Source organism: Carcharodon carcharias, chromosome 20, assembly GCF_017639515.1.
Source record: "Carcharodon carcharias isolate sCarCar2 chromosome 20, sCarCar2.pri, whole genome shotgun sequence".
Lineage (NCBI taxonomy): Eukaryota > Metazoa > Chordata > Chondrichthyes > Lamniformes > Lamnidae > Carcharodon > Carcharodon carcharias.
In genome coordinates this window covers 80,767,050-80,790,881 of record NC_054486.1, presented here as the reverse complement: position 1 = coordinate 80,790,881, position 23,832 = coordinate 80,767,050, and positions in this window count along the sequence as shown.

Below are 23,832 nucleotides of genomic sequence, written 5' to 3'. Positions count from 1 at the left end.
GGGGGGGTGGGGGTGTGTGGTTGTAGGGACAAACAAGCAGTGATAGAAGCAGACCATCAAAAGATGTCAACGACAATAGTACAATAGAACACATAGGTGTTAAAATTAAAGTTGGTGATATTATCTAAACGAATGTGCTAATTAAGAATGGATGGTAGGGCACTCAAGGTATAGCTCTAGTGGGGTTTTTTTTTATATATAATGGAAATAGGTGGGAAAAGGAAAATCTTTATAATTTATTGGAAAAAAAAAGGGAAGGGGGAAACAGAAAGGGGGTGGGGATGGGGGAGGGAGCTTACGACATAAAGTTGTTGAATTCATCCAGAAGGACTGAATATTGAATTCAACAACTTTAGGTCGTAAGCTCCCTCCCCCATCCCCACCCCCTTTCTGTTTCCCCCTTCCCTTTTTTTTTCCAATAAATTATAAAGATTTTCCTTTTCCCACCTATTTCCATTATATATATAAAAAAAAAACCCACTAGAGCTATACCTTGAGTGCCCTACCATCCATTCTTAATTAGCACATTCGTTTAGATAATATCACCAACTTTAATTTTAACACCTATGTGTTCTATTGTACTATTGTCGTTGACATCTTTTGATGGTCTGCTTCTATCTGCTTGTTTGTCCCTACAACCACACACCCCCACCCCCCCCTCCACCTCTTTGTCTCTCTATCTCTCCGCCCCCCACACACACACCTTAAACCAACTTATATTTCAACTCTTTCTTGGACTCGAACGCAAGTTCTGTCGAAGGGTCATGAGGACTCGAAACGTCAACTCTTTTCTTCTCCGCCGATGCTGCCAGACCTGCTGAGTTTTTCCAGGTAATTCTGTTTTTGTTTTGGATTTCCAGCATCCGCAGTTTTTTTGTTTTTACGAGCTGCCTGCATCCTGCTTCAGTCTCTCTGCTGCTGGAACCTCATTCATGCTTTTCTTACCACTAGTCTTGACTTTAGCATTGCTCTCCTGACGAGGCTCCCATCCTCCATCCAAAACTCTTTTGCCTATATCCTAAAATGCTCACCCAGTGTACCTGTGCTTACTAACTTACCTAGTCTCCTGAAATAAAAGGAAGAAATGCTGGAAATACTCAGGGCAGGCAGCATCTGTGGAGGGAAACAGAGTTAATGTTTCAGGTCAATGATGGCGCTTCATTAGAGGCAGGCATTCACCATTGCCCTCATGCAATTCAGACGTCAGGGGCTTCCTCCACTCTTTGAAGGCTCGCCTGTCCTTCCCTGCTCTCAAGCACCTGGCATGGCATCTGGCTGACGCAGGCCCATCTCGCTCACCCATCGCTCCACAGAGCTCATGGATGAGGTGATGGAACAGCAGGTCAGTGCGTTCCTCCTGCGTCCACTGGGTGCTAGGCCGCACGTGGTTCTCCATCAGGGTCGCCACTCTCTTGATGGAGGAGGCCATTTGATCATAAACCAGAGACATGGCATCACATGATGTCCTGGATGGGCTTCTCCACCTTCCACATATTTGTCCAAGCAGCCTATGGGAACTCTGACTGATGGCCACACATTTCATTCTGCTACTACAGCATCTGCTGCTTTGTTGATGATTCCTGATGCTTGCCATCTGTGTGAATCTGAGTACCACCGGGTCCTTTTTCAGTGCTATGGCAGTGAATGGCTGTGGGTGTCATGCCTGCCATCAGCTACTTTTGCACTTCTGTACCATGCTTCCTTTTTTGACCATAAACTAATATCCACCAACGCGCGAGTATCTGCGGTGGTGCAAGGTGCACGAGAGGAGATCTCAAGAAATGCTCTGCCCTTGTTGCCTCATCTGCGACCTGCGAGAGAGACAAAAGTGATATTAAGGTATTGTGCTGTCCACCAACTCCTGCCTGCCGTTATCTGGAGCTCCCCATGTTCATCATCAGCTAGAGGTGCACTAAAGGTTTAATGGATGCTTCCATGAAGTTACTCATATGGGCTCCACACCCACCTTACCCTCAGCAACAGGCTACCCTGCTGAGAGCCCTCCTAGTACCTATACCTCCTCATTCAGCATCAATACAGCTAGCAATGGTAATCCACGACTAATTGACTCCACTCCCTGACGTTGTTAACTCGCTTGTCCTAAAAACACAGAAATACACTGTGTCACTGCTCTTTCACAGCCCAGCCACATTTATCATTCAGTGCGAGCTTCAAGGTCCAGCACTGTGTCACTGGGAAGCCGGCTGCGAGTGAATATTGGCAATGCAGCGATCAACTCTGACTGACCAGGAGCCTCAGCTGTCAGGCTATCATGTGTCTTGCAGTGAACTCTGGTGCCTGATCATGTCTGGGTCATCAACATCATCTTACCTTTTATAACATCCAGTGTTGTTCAAGGTTCAGCTAACTTGCCAAATCTCAACAGGCCATTGAATCGCTTGAGGCACTGCAACCATGGGCTGCATTTTACAGTAGGAGGGTGAATGGTTTGTGGCCCCACAGGAAGGAAAAGTGGCTGGAAGCCGACTCACTCCATGCAAGCCCTCCCTACATCCATAATACACTGCGGGTGGGCTAAATTGGCTTACAGTGGGACTTCTGCACCTCACCGGGGGGAAGTCAAGTAGTCTGGCCCTCGGGAGCTGCTGGTCAATCAGATTGGCCGGCAGGTCCAGCAGTCCCGGCAGCACCAAGAGCTCAGCAGTGCGCGCTGCCAAGGCTACCAGCAGTCCCAAAAAGGTAGCCCAATGGAGTGAGGTAAGACCAGGGTATTTGACGGGGAGGGTTTGGCCACCTTATGGAGGAGGCTCGGTGATGAGTTTTGAAGAGCAGGTGGGTAGGAAGGAAAGGGGGGTACTACGTTAGAAGGACTGCCTCCAATGCACAATGGACCCCCCCCCCCCCCACAAAGATAGAAACCCCCTCCCTTCCCAGCCTTTTAAAACGATTTTAAAAAAACAGCCAGCCCACTCTCACCCGCCTGTCCATGCCAAGTATATTATGGCATGAACAGCATATTATCAGGGTCAGTTGACTTATTAACAAACTCAATTGATCCTTTATTATTTATTTTCATATGGCAAGTGGGCTGCCGATTTTGGCGTCCGCCCACCTACCATGTTATGGGATTGAACCCTATTTTATGTGCCCCCCTCCCCCCACCAGGGCAGGGGCACGTAAAATCCAGCCCCATGTCTGTGCGACCACCCTGCGACTAACCTCCTCTGCAACCTCCAGCGGTGCTTTCTTGGTAAGGCCTCTTCCTCTCATCGACTGGGAAAAGAACCTTTCCCTGCGCTCTTGCCTTCTGGATGAGCACACCCAGGGAATCATCACTAAACTCTTCCGCTAACTGCAGCCAATCCTTGAAAGCAACCCTCAAATAGTCTCTCCCCAGGTACCTCTTTGTGTGGTGCCTTTAAATCAAGCGCTGGCATCATTTTAAATATGGCGCCTGCGTTTCAGCTCCCGGGACTTCCTCCTGCTCGACTCCTGAGGTTGGCCACCTCCCATGCCTTCATTACCATGAAAACAACTGAGCTGCTTTTTAACTGGCATTCTTACATTTATTGTAACCAGGATGACTGCTTGTAATCCAACCACAAGAAATCAAAGTTTCAAATTTTCATGTACATTATGTAACTTGTTTAATCTGATTATGAATTTGTTCAGGCTCATGTGTTTGCATTAGAAAATTAATTATTACAAATTTTCAAGAAAAATTAACCATAATTGGTATTTTAATGATATGTAATTAATCAACATTTTAGAACAACACTTTCAAGATACAGAATGTGGCCTCCTGGCATAGCAGCTGAGCTTGCATGCCAACTAATAATGCCATCTAATATAATCTAATTTGTTTGTCACATTTCAAGTGAGCATGGATAGTTAAATTAATATTTTAGTGATCACTGCACTCTTCTAGTCAGTTTGATCACGAATGACAGCTACAATGCCTGATAAAAATCATCAACATTGCTCCTGGTTCTGTTGATGGCTTTTGGCTTTTTTACATTTCTGTTCATTCTCCCTCTGTCTCTTCATTTCCCATGAAATGCACCTATTGAAACAATGGTCAAAAATTAAGAAATTATTAATGGAACTGTGAATCAATACGTTAATGGTGCCCTAGCAGTTGAAAGTTTAGACCGTTCAAACTTCCTATTATGCAATATACAGTATCGAATGGAAAGTAATTTATATTTGTATAGCTATAATTCTGCATTAGTTCTCAATAACTTTTATGCAATTTATGGTGCTGCATAATAATAAATATGAACTTGAATTCTGTGACTTCCTTAAATTTTTACCCTTAAAGTGCTAGTTGCAAAAACAATGGGCGCAATCATCCCAGATTTGTGCTAAGTGAGGCAGGGGGCGGGTAAAACGACATTTTACCTGCTAGCCAATATGGCGGCTTTTCATGCCATATTGTCCCAAACCCACCGCATTAATTATACATTACTGGGATACACGCCCTTTCCATGGTGGGTGGGCTGTCATTCGCCTGCCACGCTGTCACCTCGCCGCTTTGTCAAACCAGGTGCCACATTTAAACTACAGCCGTGCTTAGTGCTTCCAGCCCAGGACTGCAGCAAAGGAGAAATGGCCCTACAAGGCAAGAAGACTGAAGCCCTCGAGCACCTTTGGGACACTGTGGAGGCCTGCTGTGATGTCCTTTACCCCTGCTCTGGCCACAGGAGGAGCAACCTCTTTACCACTCCAGCTTGGCAGGCAATGGCAGTGGTGATCAGTGCCAACGCTGCTCAGGAGAGTTTGGCCATCCGATGCAGGTAAAGGATGAATAATCTCATCTGTTCAGCCAGGGTATGGCAACGATCGCATCACTCTAAACTCATACACTCAAGTCCATCACACATTCACTGGCATCTCACTCAATGCCAGCTCAAGGGACATCACCACCCATTCTCAAACACAGACTCTCACATGTCCATCTCATCTCCTCTGGAGACTGCCTCCTTAGCCCTCGCCATCTTGAGGCCACTTGCACAGATTAACATGTGCCCCTCACACATGCTGCATTACCCTCTTTCCCCAGCCTACATCCTGCAGCTTCTTCCTTGCCTAAGGCCACTTCACCCCCTTCGCCAAGCAAGCCCTAGCCCTGCAGCCATTGAAAAGCCGCCCACATATGCCTGATCTGGTAGGTAGAGACCTGCCAGTAAGCCCCCCCTAAAAGTGCTGTCTGTGAAGCCTGGCGCTGATAACTGAGTGCTGACCAAAGCAAGGTAGGAAAACAAACTTTGAAGTCCAGAGCAAAATGCAGCCCGCCAAGTGCACACATTATATATGCTATGGTGAAACGCTATGGCGTGTTTTCCCACTGACATAGATGGACAATCCAGCGGGGGGGGGGGGGCGGTGATGAGTCCGGCTGACTGGCCTAATAATGATATGCTGGTGTACTACAATGAGGTTCCTGATGTCCAATGGTGGGGTACGCGGCCTGCCATTGGCGGGAGGAGTGGACAATCGCAAACTGGTTTCATGATGCCATGAATCCGATTTTTGCCCTTCCGGCCATATTGTCCGCTCTTGCCACCGAACATGCTCGACGCTAGCGGGCACGGAAAATCCTGGCCAATATGTGAAAATATATGGAACACTGCATTTTTGGTTCAGAAAGAGTTAAAATCAATTCACTTGTGAAAGAAAAAAATGTTGGACTTAAAAACTCTTTTTGTCCTTTTTTTTGTAACCAACCAGTTTCTTCTTTCATGAATTGAAAATCAGCTGGCTACCAAGTATCTGTGCACTTAGATTGCTACAGAAATAGAAAGATCGAGAATAGATAGATCCATTGAGGTTCAGAGAGTAGTTTCCAATTAAACTTTAGTTCAGTCTGAACTATTAAAATTGATATTTTCTCCTTCGGTTCAATAGCAAAGTAAAAGCCTGGTACCTTGTTTTTGGAAAAGTGGATATAAAATATAATTCAGAATGCTCAAGGTTATATAGAAATAACATTTCAGGATTGATGTTTTCTAGGTGTTAAACGAAAGAATTATAAGACAATAAGAGTGGACATGTATGGAAGTGCACCTAATTGATAACAATGTGACATGAGATAAAACAATTATCAATTTTGATAACAGAAACGATTCCCTAGTCTAATTTTGAAGATTGATAAAATGTAAGACAGTAGAAATCCCTTGAGGCTGTTCCAACATTTAATTAGATCTAGCTTGATCTGTATGTCCACATTTGCCTGCCTTAACTCCATATCCCTTGACATCCATAACTACCAGATACATTCTTCTGCACTTGTTTATGTGCAATGTAATTGACCAGGTTGATTTTGTGGACATATCGTTTCATTGTAAATATTTTGACAAGACTTTAGCTTTGATTTTAACTTAAGGGCAAGAATTAAGGAGGCTGGGGCAAACCATCCTGACATTGGTGGCATTAGGCCTGGGAGATTTTAATACCTGGATCTCATCTGTCTGCTCAAGTCTCCCACTTGAAACCAGTGAAAGATACTGGGTGTCCTCTGGGTGTAGTTCAGTGATGCCTGCAATGCCTGGACCACTCTGGAGGTACTCCCACTACTTGGCAGAGCAGGTGGTCTGTCCATGCTGCACAACTTCATGATCAGAAAAGTACAACCCTGGCCACCAGCTATGCAGCGGACTGCTGTGGAGCAGAAAGAGAAGGATGAGTAGAAGAAGGGGGAAGAGGAGGGGAAGAGGCAAACTAGGTGACCACTTTCTGACTGGGCTGTCAAAAAAAGGTTTGTATTGATATAGCACCTTTCACAACAACTAAAGTGTCTCTAAAGTGCTTTACAGCCAATTAAGTACTTTTTTGTACTGTTGTAATGCAGGAAATGAAACATATATACAGTATGTACACAGCAACCTCCCACAAATAGCACTGTTATAATGGTCAGATAATCTGTTCCTGTGATGTTGATTGAGGGATAAATATTGGCCAGGGTCCAGGGATGATTCCCCCACTCTTCTTTGCGATGTGATTTTTTTTTTAACATCCAGCCGAGGGGGCAGATGGTGCATTGATTTAAAGTTTCGTCTGAAAGACAGCACCTCCGGGCTGTGCAGTATTCCCTCAGTACTGCACTGGAGTGTCAACCTTGCTTTTTGTGCTCAAGTCCTGACTGCATGGACAGTCAGTCACAGTGGGAAGGTAATATGTCAAACTATTGGTGAACAGGGAATTGGGGCTGCTCTTATTGACCTCACAGTTGGATGTGTTAGTGACTGGCAGTACGCTTCCCTCCAATTCAGGAGATTGCGGGTTCATATCCCATTCCAAGACCTGAGCGCACAAACCCAGCCTGACATTCTTGAACATTGATAAATCACTAGTTAACAGAAGTGTGGAAGAACCACACCAGAGGAGAGCTATGAAATAGTACAGAGGAGATTTCCTAAAAGGCATCTAGGGATGAAGGGCCTATTTTTGTGAATAGATTGGAGAAGCTGGGGTAGTTCCCCACAGAGCAGAGGATTTATAGATAGCGGCATTTGAAATTACCTGGAGTTTAGATTGGGAAAATAAATATAAACCTCCCAATGGGCAATGGATCAATAACTAGATGGAACAGATTCAAGGTAATTGGCAAAAGAACCAGAAGGGACATGAGAGAAAACTTTTTTAACGGTTAGGATTTGGATTTCACTGCCTAATAAACTGGATTCAATAATAGCTTTCAAAAGAGAATTGGATAAATACTTCAAGGAGATAAAAGGATATGGGGAAAGAGTGACGGAATGGGACTAACTGGATTTCTCTTTGAAAAAGCCGTTGCGAACTCATCAAGCTGAATGGCCTCTGTCTGTGTCATACTCTATGATTTCATGCTTCTATGAGCAGATCCAATTCCTCTCCACTGATGTTCAAGTATTATCCATGCATGAATTGGTTATACCCAAAGTAGCCTATTTTCCATTGCTGCTTGTTAATCAAGTCACTATTGTTTCAAATAGATGCTGAATAAGTGCCTGTACTTTGTGCTCAAAGCAAGTCCTGAATGATGAATAGTTTAAATTTAACAAGCAATCCAGGAAGTGCCCTTTACCTTCTAACACAGATGATTGGCTAGCCACCACTCAGCAGTATCTTAGCAACCTTGCTCTTTGATTCTTTAATGCTGAGCAAAGAAAAACTTGAAAGGGGAAGAGTCAGTAGCTTTCCATTTTGTGCGTTCTGTCAGTGTTGAACCCTTCCAGTAATAGAATCAAAGTATTGTCTGTTCAAGTGACATGAGATTTCATCTAGTGCGCTGACTTCTCAAAAGAAAAACACAAATCAACTTTTGAACTAAAGTCTGATGGATAGTGATGTCATCACTCATAAAAATATGTTGAATGACACCTCTTTGTGTGACAGAAATCTATGTTATAAACCATTCCAGGGTAAAGTGCAGTGACAGACTATACATCAACATCTCCTAGTATCCTGGGCAATATTTATCTCTCAACCAGCAACGTCAAAACAGATTATCCAGGCATTACTGCATAGTTGTTCATGAGAGTTTTCTGTGCACAAAGCTGCGTTTCCTACATTATAACAGTGACTATGTTTCAAAAGTACTACACCCTCTGTAGAGCCTTTTGGAATCTCCTGATGTTGTGAAAGTAGTGTCATAGGATCTTTTATATCTGTCTTAGATGCTAGCTTTGGTGTAATGTCACATCCAAAGGCCTTCACCTCAAAAGCAAAGCACTGAAATGTCAACCTGCATTATATGTCCAACTACCAGGGGCGGGACTTCAACCAATAACCTTCCGACTTAAAAGCATGATGGCTACCAACTGAGCCAAGGCTGACCCCCAGTTGCACCAAGCCTTTGAAATGTGTTCTGTGGATATAAGACTGGTATGGTGTGTCCATTTATGTGCCTGGTAGCAGGCGGACAAGTTTATGAATTGTTGTTATTTCTGTGTAGTTGTGTGGAAATGAATGAGCCTGTGACCACCACCTCCCCTGGAACACTCTGGGCAGGATTTTCGAGCCGTTGGGCAGGCATGGGAACGGCCAGAAAACGGGCCGACCGTGATTTCACGCTGGCTGGTCAAGTTACAGCAATCCAGCATGAAATGCGCGCTGAGAGGCTGAGCGCTGCTGGGGTGGGGGTGGGAGGAGGGCGAGCGCTGAAGTCAGCGAGGGTGCAGGGGAGCACGCAACAAAAGCTCCCTAAAGGCAGAGAGCTGCCTCATCAAGCTGAAGAATCTTAAACAGTGAAATAAAGGTTTGGAAATGCAGGAAAAAATGTCCACACATCAGACTCCGTCACACGAAGATATAGATTATAAAAATTCTGTCAAAATATTTTTTTAAATTAATATCGGAAACCTCACCCCGCCCCCCTGCCGGTGGATGAGGTTTCCTCAAAAATCCAAAGGCCACCTGGCCGGTTCGCCTGCCTGCTAACTGTAACATTGGTCAGGCAGTGAAAAATCACACTTAATTAAAACTTTAATGGCCTTATAGGCCTCTTAGCTGTCGGCGGGCTCGCTACTGACTCTCGTGCACGCCCGCCGACCGAAATACCGCGCGAGGGCCCGATGGTGCCGGGATGCTCGTGCAATGTCATTGAATCTTATTTTACATCCAATCGGGTCGGGCGGGTGCCTGCCCGCAAGACATATAATCCTGCCCTATGGGTGGAATTTTATGTGGCGAGCCGCTCAAAAGTCCATTGACTCCGGCAGGACCGTAAAACTCCACCAGCATAAAATCCCACCCTATATTAATCATATCCTGAATAGAGGTGAAGGTAATGTATTCTGGCTTAATCCCAATAATAACTATCGGGTGCTTGAGACTAGCCAGCGATTAGTGGTCTTCGCAGACATTGGCAAAGCAGATCTAATCTCGGAGGAACCTTGAGCCATCTGCAGTATTTGGCACAGCTCAATAACTGATTCACTACAGAAATCAATTTCCCTTAAGCATCACACCTCTGTAGTCCCAGGCTTGATACTTTTGAACTTGTACATCTCATTCACACATTGTGGATTCTCTCCAGGTTCCTTATGCCTCTGTGTCCCATTTGTCCTGTTTTTCATCTGAGGCCAAAAGCCATGTTGCAATCCACTGGCTTGTCCAGGTATCACCAATTCTGAGCTAAACGTTACTGTGGCACGTGATTAAAACTGCCCACTTTAATTTCCCCTCCGCTTTTGCAGCAATCTCATTTCTGGTTTAGATTTTCAGTTTTGAGAGTTGAATGTGAAGCATACAGAGGAGAGAAGATAGCACCACAATAACTGAGTCCACCTGGAAGAGATGTTGGACTGGCTCCACCCCAGGCTAAATTTTCTCTCTCTGCACCACCTGACTCTTTACAGCAGGCACAAAGACAAAAATCTACTTGTGTGACCCGGTAACGGTCGGGAAAAAGGACGATTTACCTGCCGGCCACAATGGCGGCTTTTCATGCCGTATCGTCCCAATCCCACCTCGTTAATTACGCATTCCCAGGAAACACGCTGGGCCGTTGGCAGGGCGGCCTTTGATTAGCCTGCCCTGCTGACACATCAGGCCTTCAGTAAACCGAGCGGCAGATTTAAAGGCTCCCCCTGAAAAGCATTCTTTAGGGGATGAGAAGCTGCTGGGAAGTCATGGCTGCCAAAGGGAAGAAACATGCTGCCCCCAGATTTAGCGATGTCTCCCTTGAGCACCTACCGTACATAGTGGAGGTCCACTGTGAACTCTTCTAACCCTGTTCTAGGCAAAGACCAGCAAGCAAGGTCACTAATCCAGCATGGAAGCCAGTGGCAGCGGCATTCAGCACCAACGCCCTGCAAAAGAGGGCAGCAACCTAGTGCTGTAAGAGGATGAATGATCTCATCCTTTCCCCCAGGGTAAGTCACTCTTCTCATCACTCTCAACTCTCACACTCACAAGCCCATCACACATCCACAGCGATCTCACACCTCAAGGGACAACACCATTAACTCTCACACACACCCTCACATCTCCGTCAGGTTCATATCCTCTCTAGCCTGCATCCTCATCCCGTCCAAGGCTCTGCTCACCACATAAACGTATCACACAGTGCCATGCATCACGCTCACACTCTCTCCATCTGTTTTCATGCAGGAGAAGCCTGCTCACATCAGCAGGGAGAGGTCCCAGACCAAGGGTGGATTGGCCCACATTAGGCCCCTCACTCACTTTGTGGAGTGTGCCATCGCGCTGACTGGTGAAGACATGGACCGTGCCTGTGGTGACAGTGAGGTCAGCGGTGAACACCCATGTGAGGATCCTGCATCCCATCATTCCTCTTTCAATGCAACTGGGTGCGGTCTCTCCTGTTTTTGATTCTGCTGGCTTGCACTAAACAAACACCTCTACTTTCGTTCACAGGGAGCTCTGCCAAGCGACTAACACCCTCAGCCTGCCAGTCCTACAGCTCCATCCACGTCCTCACCTTCAGCCAAGAGGACACCTTTCCACTGAAGAGCTGGAAATAAGCAGCCTGGAAGACCCATCACAGCGCTTACCCACACCCTCCACCAGCACAGAAACACACACCTCGGCGGGACTGAGATCTGGAGCAGGCTTGGGTTCACAATCTGGTGGTCACCACATGGACACGTGTCGGCAGCAAGGGGAGGCAGGTTCAGGTGAGCTCCTCAGCACTCGCAGGACTGTTGGGGTCCAAGTCAGATGACGAGCCCCTGGATTTGGTCTTTGAACTCATTGTGGAGAGTCAACAGAAGGTGGGGAAAGCCCTCAAAAGAGTGACACGCAAGTCAGAGAAGTGTGTCTGCCTGCTCTCTGATGAAGTGGTGCCCACATGTGCGTGTATGGAGCTGTCCATGGGAAGGATGGTGGACGCCATGGAGATCATGGTCCAGCAGAATTTAGAGGTGCGCGCAGACCTGCATTCCATAATGGTAGCCATGGGTGAGCTCCTGCAGTAACAACATGAGAGAGATACAGGGCACCCTCCAAGTGCTCCTTCCCCTCAAGGAGTAGGCCAGGGCCCTTATTCACTCGAAGGCAGGAGGAGCGGCAGCTGCAGACCCCTGGGTCATCCAATCAGGAATTTCAGAGTCTGTCCTCTCCCTCCGAGTCCCCTTTGCCCGTGACTCTTTCAACCTCTTCCTCAGTCACCTCAGAGGGAGCAGCTGGCCCACAGGAGGACAACCAGAGAAAGCTGCGGCCCTCAAAGCCAAAGTCATCAGTGGCAACAGGGCCAACCATTGGATAGGCTGTCTCCACCCTGCTGCGGATGTCAGTGCAGCACCTAAAAGTGATGGGTCTAGAACACATTTTGTCACTTTACAATCTGAAAATATATTCACTTTCACTGAATAATGTGTAATGGTGTCTTTTAGCTTCATTTATAGGCTTTGTGAGTCCTCACCCTACATTCCCCCCCCACCCTCTAATCCATGCCACTAGTAATTCAGCTGCATACAGCCAGCCCATGAGTGATTCTGGACGGAGAATTGTGTGTGTGTGTGGCGGGGCCTTTCGGAGCCATATGTAAGCACTCTCCCACACACATAGATCCTTCCTCCATCACACTCATTTCAATGCCCTGAAGTTTGTCTTTTGCTCCCCCCATCCTTTCCCCTCCCGCAGTGACCCATGCTCTTTCCCCTTTCACTGTTGACCCTCCTGGCATCACCTTCCACCATCCCACCATCACCTACCAGCCAAACCCCTTGTCTTTCTGGGATGTTCAGCTGAATGTGCACATTCCCTATTTCCCAAGAATCCCAGCCCCATCCACATTGACCTCCATGACCTCATCCTTCCCACCCCCAGGTTCCATGTCTGCCCCCGAGTCCCCAACAACCACCCTCGCCATCCCTTCTGCCACTACTGTCACACCCTCACCCTCCCACCCTACTGGCTCACTCCGCCCTCTCTCATTCTCACCATTTCCTCGTACCACCTCCACCCTCATTTCATTACCCAGGAGGCAGCCATCGATGCCACAGATCCCTCCCTTGCACATTCACCTGGACATCCCGTCCCCCCTTTCTCCTTCCTCCTCCAAGGATTCCTTCCTGCCTCTCCAAACTCCTCCTTCCACCTGAGGTCCTTCCACCTGAAGTCCTTCCCCACAGACCTCCTTCCCCCTTCCGAACTCCTTTCCCCCTTCGAACTCATTTCCCCCTCTGAACTCCTTCCCTCCTCTGAACTCCTTCCCTTACAACTACCTCCTCAGTTGCCGTATTTTCCCCCATTACACCTTCCTCCCCTCCAACTTCACCACCTCTGACACCATTGTTCGCCCCCACCCAACCTCATGCCCACCCAGTACACCTTCCTCTCCCAGTCAAACCTAAGCCTTTCTCTCCACCCCCTCGACAATCATCAATAGCAGACCATGGCCAAGACAACTGATGACCCGAAGCAGACCCTCAACAGTGACCTTACATCTTCCGTGAGCTGCTTCATGGCTTAGCCATGTCCATCAGAATCCACCAGTATGTGATGCATGTTTTCCCCCAGGGGCCGGTTGCTGTCGGGCTCCAGCATTTTCTGCTCCTCGGATGTCCGCAATGTGAGCAAGGCCCTGATGGTAAGCCACGAGTTCTGTACATTGCACTTGACACGACTTGTTCTGCACCAATGTGTTTTCCCACTGACGTGGACGATGAATTTGATGTGGGGAATGATTCCAGTGAGCAGGCCTTCTCATGACATGTATATGTATAAAAATGAAGTTCCTGACCATGTGGTGGTGGGAAACACAGCTCACCATTGACCAGCAGAATGGATGATTGCAAACTGGTTTCACCATGGCCTGAAACTGATTTTTGGCGTTCCCACCATACTGTCCGCTCACACCTGCCATAACACCAGGCGCCAACGGACATGGAAAATTCCGGTCCACCTGCCAACAGCAAATAATTTCAATCTGAAATGAGTAAGGGTTTCATAGTGAATAACACTACTGCTCAACATCATTAATGGCTTATCTAGGAATGGCCTTGACTATATTAAAGGTTGCTTGCCTGGATGAGTGGGCAGGGGTAATTATAAAGTTAATTCAAAAGCAAAACACTGCAGACGCTGGAAATCTGAAATAAAACAGAAAATGCTGGACCTACTCAGAATGTCAGGCAGTATCTGTGGACAGAGGAATAGAAATAGCAGGTGGAATTTAATGCCCTCCCCCACGACGAGTTTGGTGATGGCAGGGCATTAAATTGGGTGGGAGAATGGCAGGTGGGGACCCCGTAATCTTCCCACCTCCACGCTGATTAAGTCCGGGGTGTGAAGACTCGCGATGGCCTGCCTGCCTTGTTTGTTAGCCAATCTTCAAGCCATGCTATTACCTCACACCAAACACCAAGAAGCCTAATTTTGTGCAATAACTCTTGTGCAGCACCTTATCGAAAGCTTTTTGAAAATACAAATACATTGTAACTACTGGTTTCCTCTTACCCACACACTAAAATGCACAATTTCCCTTTTGTAAATCCGACTGCATCTAATCATATTACGATCCCCTAAATTAGCGTATTCCTAATGAGAGATTCCAGCATACTCCCTCTTTTCTCTCTCCCTCCTTTTTTCAATAATGAGGATAATATTTGTTACCTTCCAGTCTGTGGGGACTGTTCTAGAATCTAAGGAATTTAGGACGATCAAATCCAGTGCAACCACTATCTCTGTGCCTACCTCTTTCCAAATCCTAGGATGCAAGCATCAGGTTCTAGGGATTTGTAATCTTTTACTCCCAACAATTTTTCCAGTGCTTTTCTTCAATGTTCCCCCCTCTCACTAGGTGTTTGGTTTCCCCCTAATTTTTGTGCCGTCCATTGTGAAAACAGATACAAAGTGTTTGATTTATAACTCTGCCATTTCCATAAACCCCATTATATTATTTCCTGTCTCTGCCTCTAATGGACCCACATTTGCTTTTATTAATCTCTATGAGGATGAAGGTATCGAACTCAGGAAGAGAGACTGCGAGGCTCTTAAGCAAATTGACATTGCGAGCGACAAGGTATTGAAGCTGTTGGCAGGCTTAAAAGTGGACAAATCTCCAGGTCCACATGATATGTGTCCCAGAATGCTGAGGGAGGCAAGGGAGGAGATCGCAGGGGCTCCAGCCCAAATTTTTAATTCCTTTCTGGCCACGGGGAAGGTGCCAGAGGACTGGAGAACAGCTAATGTGGTTCCGCTATTTAAGAAGGGATGTAGAGATAAGCCAGGGAACTACAGGCCAGTGAGACTCACGTCAGTGCTAGGGAAACTATTGGAGGAAGTTCTGAAGGAGAGAATCTATCTCACTTGGAGAGGCAAGGTTTGATCAGGGATTGTCAGCATGGCTTTGTCAGAGGTGAGTGAAAATATTCGTAAGGATGAGAATCACTGAATAATTGTATCATTTGGAATTTCTACATCCAAACTGGTTTATAATATGTTTGAAGAACTACTTTTCCAGTTTAAAAATAAAAGTGCTTTTTGTCAGATGGAAACAGTCATTGTGATGGGCATGTAGACCATTGCCAGTAATCATTTTTAAACTTGAAGTTTGTTTTTATATGCTCACGTTTTTTAAAGCTATGTAAAATACTGGTCATGCCTAACAAATTTGACTGAATTTTTTGAGAAGGTGACCAGATGTGTAGATGAGGATAGTGCAATTGATGTAGTTTATATGGATTTCAGCAAAGCCTTTGACAAGGTCCCACATGGGAGACTGATAAAGAAGGCAAATGCATATGGGGTACAGAGAAATTTGATAAAGTGGATTCAAATTTGGCTTAGTTGTAGGAGATAGAGGGTGATGACAGAAGGATACTTTAGTGACTGGAAGCCAGTATCCAGTGGCATACCACAGGGATCTGTGCTGAGTCCCCTATTATTTGTCATTTATATAAACGACATAGATGACTATGTGAGGGGTAAGATTAGTAAGTTTGTGGGTGACACAAAGATTGGCGGGGTGGTTAATAGTGAGGTTGAGTGTCTTGGGCTACAGGAAGATAAGGATGGGATGGTCAAATGGGCAGATAAGTGGCAGATGGAATTTAACCCTGAAAAGTGTGAGGTGATACACTTTGGAAGGAGTAATTTGACACGGAAGTATTCACTGAACGGCATGACACTAGGAAGTTCTGAGGAACAAAGGGACCTTGGTGTGTGTGTCCATAGATCTCTGAAGGTGGAGGGGCATGTTAGTGGGGTGGTGAAAAAGGCATTTGGAACACTTGCCTTTATCAATCGAGGTATAGATTACAAAAGTAGGGAGGTCATGTTGGAGTTGTATAGAACCTTGGTGAGGCCACAGCTGGAGTGCTGTGTGCAGTTCTGGTCGCCACATTATAGGAAGGATGCGATTGCACTGGAGGAGTTGCAGAGGAGATTCACCAGGATGTTGCCTGGGGTGAAACATTTAAATTATGAAGAGAGGTTGGATAGACTTGGGTCGTTTTCGTCGGAGCAGAGAAGACTGAGGGGGACCTGATCGAGGTGTACAAGATTATGAGGGGCATGGACAGGGTGGATAGGGAGCAGCTGTTCCCCTTAGTTGAAGAGTAAGTCACAAGGGGACATAAGTTCAAGGTGAGGGGCAGGAGGTTTAGGGGGATGTGATGAAAACCTTTTTTACCCAGAGGGTGGTGACGGTCTGGAATGTGCTGCCTGGGAGGTTGGTGGAGGCGGGTTGCTTCACATCCTTTAAAAATTACCTGGATGAGCACTTGGCACATCATAACATTCAAGGCTATGGGCCAAGTGCTGGTAAATGGGATTAGGTAGGTAGGTCAGGTGTTTCTCACGTGTTGGTGAAGACTTGATGGGCCGAAGGGCCTCTGCTGCACTGTGTGATTCTGTGATTCTACTTTTCTTTACAAACCCCTAAGAGTTTTTGCAATGTTTTTTTTTTATGTCTCTTGCTAGTTTACTCTCATATCCCCTTACTTTATCAATCTTTGTCATCCTTTCCAGAATTCTAAAATTCTCCCAATTGCCAGGCTTACTATTTTTTTGCTTTCTTCTTTTGATCTATCACTTACTTTGTTAGCTACAGTGGATGATCTTTCCCATGGGATTTTTATTCTTTAAGGGAATATATATTTGCAATAAATTATGAAATAATTCTTTAAATGTGAAAGAGCAGAGTAGCAGAGTTTCCCCAGCCCCATGGGGACTGGGTTGGAGGAGAGTGTCAGTAAAATAGTGGAGAGCCATGTTGGGACAGTTTCCCAACACATTCCTGCCACCAGGGAAGTTTTCCAAGGATTGGCTAGGATGTGGATCGCCTGTCTGCTCCACGGAGGCGGGGAGCCTTTTTAAATATTTAAGACCCCAATTAAGAGTAATCTTTTGGGCTCACCAGCATTTATGTTGCTTCCCAGCATCCTCTTGACCAAAATGTAGCAATTAAAGATATTGACAAAAATGTTGTAGCATCTTCATCAAACAACACATCCAACTATACAAGCAAAAATGAACTGGTCACCCTTCTGCATTCCTTTAGTGTCTGTCTTGTGTGTTCCTTGCCCGTCCTAGTGCTTCTACATAGTGCTACCACAATAGCTGATGCATAGCTAGTGGAAGGCTGATGACATTCAGTGGGGGAGACAGCAGATAGCCTTGCAGACTAAAGAAGTTTCTCCTCATCTCTGTTCTAAAAGGTCTTCCCTTTACTCTGAGGCTGTGCTCTCGGGTCCTAGTCTCTCTTACTGATGGAAACATCTTCCCCATGTCCACTCTATCCAGGCCTTTCAGTATTCTGTAAGTTTCAATCAGATCCCCCTCATCCTTCTAAACTCTATCGAGTATAGACCAAGAGTCCTCAAACATTCCTCATATGTTAAGCCTTTCATTCCTGGGATTGTTCTCATGAACTTCCTCTGGACCCTCTACAGGGCCAGCACATCCTTCCTGAGATACGGGGCCCAAAATTGCGCACAATATTCTAAATGTGGTCTGACCAGAGCCTTATAAAGCCTCAGCAGCACAGCCCTGCTTTTATATTCTAGTCCTCTTGAAATAAATGCCAACATTGCATTTGCCTCCCTAAATAATGACTCAACCTGCAAGTTAACCTTAAGAGAATCCTGGACCGGGACTCCTAAGTCCCTTTGCACTCCAGATTTCTGAATTCTCTCCACATTTAGAAAATAGTCTATGCCTCTATTCTTCCTACCAAAGTGCATGACCTCACACTTCCCCACATTGTATTCCATCTGCCACTTCTTTGCCCATTCTCCTAACCTGTCCAAATCCTTCTGCAGCCTCCCCGCCTCCTCAATACTACCTGTCCCTCCACCTATCTTTGTATCATCTGCAAACTTAGCCAGGATGCCCTCAGTTCCTTCATCTAAATCATTAATGTATAAAGTGAAAAGTTGTGGTCCCAACACTGACCCCTGTGGAACTCCACTAGTCACCAGCCGTCATCCTGAGAAGGACCCCCTTATCCCCACTCTCTGCCTCCTGCCAAACAGCCAGTTTTCTATCCATGCTAGTACCTTGCCTCTAACACCATGGGCTCCCACCTGACTTCTAGTCGGGGTTGGGGAGGGATGGGTTGGGGGTCACCTCCTGGCTCCCAGTGGAATGATGACCACTCTCCTCATTCCAGCTTCTATAGTAAGGTCTCCATCACTGCATCTGAGAAAATAGGAGCCATCTCCCTCTGGCCTTCTGCTCTATTGCTTCTGTTTCTGCCTACTCAGTGATTCTTCCCCAGCCATTTCCATGACCTCTTGTAGCCTGAATGCATCTCCCCTTTTAGGAGTGCAGGCTAATATTAATTAGTGCTAGCCTTGCATGCTCCTGGGCCTCTAGCTGGGCGTGCAGCCAGCCAGCAGCACGTTTAGCATTGGGCTGCCCACCACAATTATGAAGATGAGCAGACAGTATGAAGTTTGCATGCTGCCTGCATCATTTCCATTGAGTGTCGGAAAATCGTGCATCACAACCCCTGCACTCACTAATGTGCCTTATTGAATCCCTCAGCACAGTGGTTAGACTCTGTAATAAGCCACTGATGACAATTACATTAAATAAAAACAGAGAGAATAGCAACCTGAAGAACTAACACGTGGACCAAAACTGTATTTAATCAAATGCTTTCGAATAAGCTTTAAGAACTGCACCATGTGCAAGCTCAATAGTTGACAGAATTTCATGATATGCTTTAAATTTGCCAATCATTGCCCAGGTGTTGTGAAAGCCGAAATAAGTTAATGTCACCTCAGGGTCACATTGGCATCACTATATTTGGATCATATGAATAAAACTAAGTCACAGGGAGAATGTGATTCTTTTGATTCCCTCTATAAATAAATGATATAGGATTTTAAAATTACTTTTTTTTGTTTATCAGCAATTAATTTCAAAACTTCAGCACCAACAGGAATGATAGATATATAATGACATCCAAAGATCATTCTGATTTTTGAACATATTCGAATGATACTGCAGTAAAAATATGTACAAGGATATTTAAAATTTTAGTCATGCTGTAATTTTACAGAAGTGATTTTTAATTAGCTTAGCCTGTACATGGGATTTACAAATTAAAAATTTAGTAATGTATTAAATATAGCATCTTTACCATAATAAAAGAGAAGGCGTTTCACAGGAGAATTTTGAAACAAAATTTGATACTGAAATACATAGGTGATATTAGGCCTGATGATTAAAAGCTTGCCCAACGAAGAAGGTTTTAAGGAATGATTTAAAGGAGGAATGCGAGGTGGAGGGTGGGGGAAGGGAATTCCAGAGCTTTGGCCTAGGCACCTGATGGAGTGACCAAAAACAGGAGTGCTCAATTGGTCAGAATTTGCAGAGTGCAGAGATTTCAGGGCTGTGAGACTGAAGGAGATTAAAGAGATAGAGAGGCCCTGAAGTGATCTGAAAACAATTATTTTAAAATTGAGGCATTGCTTGACTGGGAGCCAATATTGATTAGCATGTACAGGAGTGATAGGTGAAAGGGCACAAGTTAGAACATGGATAGTAGCGTTTTGAATGACTTCAAGTTTGCAAAGGGTAGAACCTGGGAGACTGGCAGGAATACATTAGAATTATCGAGTCTAGAGATGACAAAGGCATAGATGAGAGTTTTATTGGTAGATAAGTTGATGCAAGGTTTGAAGGCAGGCAAAACTACAGAGATGGAAATAGGTAGTGTTGGTGATGGTGCAGATGTGTGGAGGAAGCTCATCACCAGGTCAAATATGACACCAAAATTATGAGCAGTCCAATGCAGGCCTCATATTGTTGCCAGTGAGAGGGATTGGAGGGTACAGAGTTTATAGCATAGGCCAAAAATAATTACTTCTGTCTTCCCAATATTTAATTGGAGGAAGTTTTTGCTCATACTGGGATATCAGCCAGATAATTTAGAGAGTAGGGGTCAAGAGAGAGGAGGAGAGGTGGTGCTTGGTCAGCATATATATGGAAGCTGATGTCATGATTTTGAATGGCGTCATTGAGATGTAGATGAGAAACAGGAAGGGGATCAAGGATGGATCCTTGGGGAACACTAAAGGTAATGGTGTGGAAGTGAGAAGAGAAACCATTGCAGATGATTCTCTGGCTACAACAGGATAGAAACAAATGAAACGAGATAGTCTTGCCTGTTGTATATTTTATATATCTCAGAGCATTGCAGAAAGGACACTAGTTTCTAATTCTGCAGCAGGTTTATTTGCAAGATTTTAAAATATCTCTGCAGTCAGAAAATGTCTGCACCATGCTTATCCTAGATCAGTTTCTCGCAGCTCTGTTTACTTTAGCTCTGAGTCGACACCCAGGCTTACCCTATTAAGCAAAGTGAGCATAGATCACCAGATAATCACACACAGAACAAATGACCCATTGAACACTACACTACCAGCCAGACTCTAGTGGGGAAGCATTGGAGCAGAATTCTATGGTCAACCATTATAAGGACTGCAGACAGGTTGAGGAGGATGAGGAGCGATAGTTTGTGACAGTGTTATGTAACCAAAAACAATAATCTTTATACAGTGTCATGTGTGCTGTAACTTTGTGCACGAGGTCACAAATGTCTCTTAAATTTGAAATAATGGATTGACTGCAAAATGCAAATCCCTGCCATTACTGGAAATGTGGCCAGATGTAGGACTGGGCTCATGTTCAATTATTAAAGCTGGTTTGCCAATACGAATAATCATTTATAGCTAATGTTATGTTTTTAAAGTAATGGCTGGCTTGATGAGCTATAAATTTAAGTATCTTTAAGTATCCTCACAAACTTGATCCTCACTACTTCTGTAAGATCTGCTAGTTTGAAATCTCTTTTGCTCCCTTCGATCCTGCTATTCTGTGCAACCTCCTTTTACTACAGACAGCACAGCTTTTAGCTGCCTCAGCCTTATTCTTGCACCTTCGGTAAACCCCTCTGCCATTCTCATTCTCTATCCTCCTTCACGAAACTTCTCAAAAACATTTTTATCAACAAAACATTCGGCCACCTCTGCTAACTCAGGGCGGAATCATCCCAGATTTGCACTAAGTGCAGTAATGGGCGGGAAAAAGGAGGTTTCCACCCCCCCCCAGCTGCAATGGCAGTTTTTTGCACCATGTCGTCCTATTCCCGCCTCATTAATTATGTAGCCACAGGAAACACGCTGTCTCGCTGGCGGGCAGCCTCCGATTTGCTCGCCACGCCGTTACCCCACCCAGGCGCCATATTTAAACTGCAGCTGTGCACACACTTCTCAATGCTTGTAGCCCAGCAGGGCACCGGTGAAGATATGGCACCAAAAGCCAAGAAGAGTGCAGCCCCCCAATTTAGTGTCACATCCCTGTGACACCTTCTGGACACCGTGGAGACTGCTCCAATGTCCTCTACCCCAACTCTGGCTGCAGGAGGCCCATCAGTATCACCACTCTGGTTGGGGGGGTGGTGGCAGCAGTGGTCAGTGCCAATGCTGCACAAAAGAGGTCAGCCATTCAATGCAGATAAAGGAGGAATGATCTCATCCATGCTGTGTGGGTAAGGCAACTATCTCATCACTCTAAACTCACACACTCACAAGGCCATCACATATTCACTGGCATCTCACTCACTGCCAGCTCAAGGGACATCACCACCCGCTCTCTCACACACACCCTCACAGCATCACCTGGCCTCATCTCTTCTAGAGACTGCCTCCTCAGCCCTCACGCTCTTGAGGCCACTTGCACATTTGCTCCCACACACACCCTGGGATACTCCCCTTCCCCAGTATAGCCCTTGCCCGCAGCCTCTACCTCTGCCTGAGGCCACTTCTCCCCTTCCCAAGCAAGGCCTAGCCCTGCAGCCTTTGAAAAGCCACCCCTGCCTTGCAGCTGGTCTGGTAGGTAGAGACCTGCCCGTGAGCACCCCCCCTAAAAGTGATGTGGTGCTGCCTGTGAAGCCTGGCACTGATGACTGTGAGTGCTACCCGAAGCAAGGTAGGCAAACAAACCTCGAAGTCCCGAGTGGAGTGCAGCCCGTCAGGTGAACATTGCTTATGTACAGCTGTGAAACACATCGGTGTGATTTCATGCTCAGATGATCCAATGTGAGGGGATGATTCCGGCAAGCAGGGCCTAAAATTATATGCAGATGTATTAAAATTAGGTTCCCAATGCCTGGCGGCAGGAAAGGCGAGCGCAAACTGGTTTCAGATGAAACCAATTTTTGGCATTCCCCCATGACATTCAACGTCAATGGGAATGGAAAATTCCCGCGCTCTGTCTCATGGTTCAGTTTCCATTCCTTTAATTGGCACAAAGCTCTGTACCAAAAGCTGATAGTTTTGTCTGTGCTGATTTTTTGAAATGTGTACACTCTATTGTTAAACGCATGTAAATAATTAATACCTGGGGCCAGAGAGAGGGTTGGGGCAATGATGGGGTGGGGGTGTGGGGTGGGGGGGTTGCTATGATAAAATTCAACGTCAGCAGGTGTGTGAAGCTGACTGTTATTCACTCCATCCAATTTTTCTTTCTAAACTTGATTCAGTATCACCTGGTTCCCACCCCTTCCGAGTCTGAAGGTGTCATGGAGATTTCTAGAAGGAGTACACGATGGGACAGAATTTCCATGGAGTGGCAATTGGATTGCCATTCTGCTCCTTTTTACTTACCTTAGTCTGGAGCTGCACATCTCTTGCCTGGTGAGAAATGTGCAGCACAGCAGCTCCTGGAGCCCAACGAGTGCAGGGCAACAGCGTCAGGAGAAGTGAAGACCCGCTCCTTTTAATGGCACCAGCTGTTATAAACCAGGTAAGTTTAAAGGTCCTAGCCACTTTGAGAAGTCAGGGAAAAGGTAAGTCTGTAAGGTAAATGGGTGAGGTGTTAGGATGGTTGATGGTGGTGGTTTTGGGGGGGGTGGGGGGGGGGGGGGGGAGGGGGGGCAGTGATGCTCCAGGAGGGGCACAGGTGGGCAGGGGAAGAGGGTGTTTGGGTGGTCGGGGGTTTAGGAGATGTGGGGTGAGGGTCAGTCAGAGATTCAGGAGGGTAATTGGGCAGCGGGTAGCAGGGTAATCAGGTGGTGGGGAGGGTAGTTGGGGGGTGGGGGTGGAGTCAGGGTGCTGGGGGTTAGGGGACTAGTCGGGGATTGGGTCAGGGAAGTAGTCAGGGGGGTGGGAGGGTAATCAGGGTGGGGGATAGTTGGATGGCTGGGAGGACAGTTGGGTGGAGTGATAGTTGGGGGGGGGGTTGGAAGGGTAGTTGTGGGGTGGAGAGGGTGGTCAGGAGGCTGGGGGATCAGTCGGGGTGGGGGTGGGAGGTGGTCAGAGTGGTCGTGGAGACGTCAGGGCATGTGGTGAGGTAGTTGGGGTCGGGGGCGATGTTGGGGGGTTCAGTAGGAGTTTGGGCGTGTCAGTAGTATAGTTTACCCATGTGTTAGAAGTGGTTTTAATCCTTCTAAGTTTTCCTTGGTAACTA